At 50.7% G+C, this 856-nt stretch overlaps 1 protein-coding gene across 1 annotated transcript in view; it reads left to right on the forward strand.

Annotated features, from left to right (window-relative positions):
* Positions 1–26: 26 nt before the first annotated feature.
* Positions 27–856, forward strand: part of SLC20A2 (solute carrier family 20 member 2) — a 101,735-nt gene continuing 100,905 nt past the window's right edge. The window contains exon 1 of the mRNA XM_027765424.1: positions 27–645. The gene's annotated coding sequence lies outside the window, so the exon portion shown is untranslated. The remainder of the gene's footprint in view (positions 646–856) is intronic.

Here is an 856-nt window from a genome sequence, read left to right on the forward strand (position 1 = left end):
AATAATGCTAATCATGTGCTTGGAGTTTCATTTAGGGCTCTTTGAGAAAACAGACTTTTTCACATTTTTTCTGTAATGTGATGCTTGAACTGTTTTAATAAGGAGAGGGTAGGATGAACTGACTTAAGTCTCAAGTAAACATGAGTATCCAGAGATAAAGACACCAAAATATGACTAGGGCTTGGCTTTTAAAATTGAGGCTGAGAATGAGATCTTTTCTAGGATCCTGTGGCTGCATCACAAAATTACCACCTGATGTAAAATCGCCACCTGATTCTGGGCTTCTGAGGCCATGTTTGGGTGGCTCTAAAATCAAACAGCAGTCGTCATCATATCTTTTATGTCATAATTTTTGTCTCTCACTTAGAACTTTTTTTCTGAGACAAATTCAGATTGGGATCACTTGGACAGTTCCTCCCTAGGTAAGCGGGGCTTTCGGTCGGCCCTGGGAAACAATCGAGGTTTGGGTTCTGGACGCAGACGGGTACAGGCTAAAGTGGAGGGAGGTGATTCACATCCGAGGGCTTGTGCGCTGGGCAGTGTACAGTCACTTAATTCTCACAATCCTGCAGGCGCACACCACGGCTCCATCCTACAGAAGGCAGCGGACGGTGGCGGTTATGTAACGTGCCCAAAGTCGCGCAGGTAGCGAGTGGGGGGGCAGGGGTGTCACCCCACCTGCAGGGGGCGGGGCTGCCCCCCACCCTGCACTCTCCCAGCCGTGACCCTAACCTGGCGAGACCCACTCCTCCCGGAAGAAAACCAAGTGGAGCGGGTATAAAATAGAATCCTGTCCCAGGAAGTGGCCCAGAGCCGGCGCCGCTCGCAGGCTGCGCGCGATTCCACCCGCGACACC

The sequence above is a fragment of the Tupaia chinensis genome, unplaced genomic scaffold (assembly GCF_000334495.1).
Source record: "Tupaia chinensis unplaced genomic scaffold, TupChi_1.0 Scaffold000061_1, whole genome shotgun sequence".
NCBI lineage: Eukaryota > Metazoa > Chordata > Mammalia > Scandentia > Tupaiidae > Tupaia > Tupaia belangeri.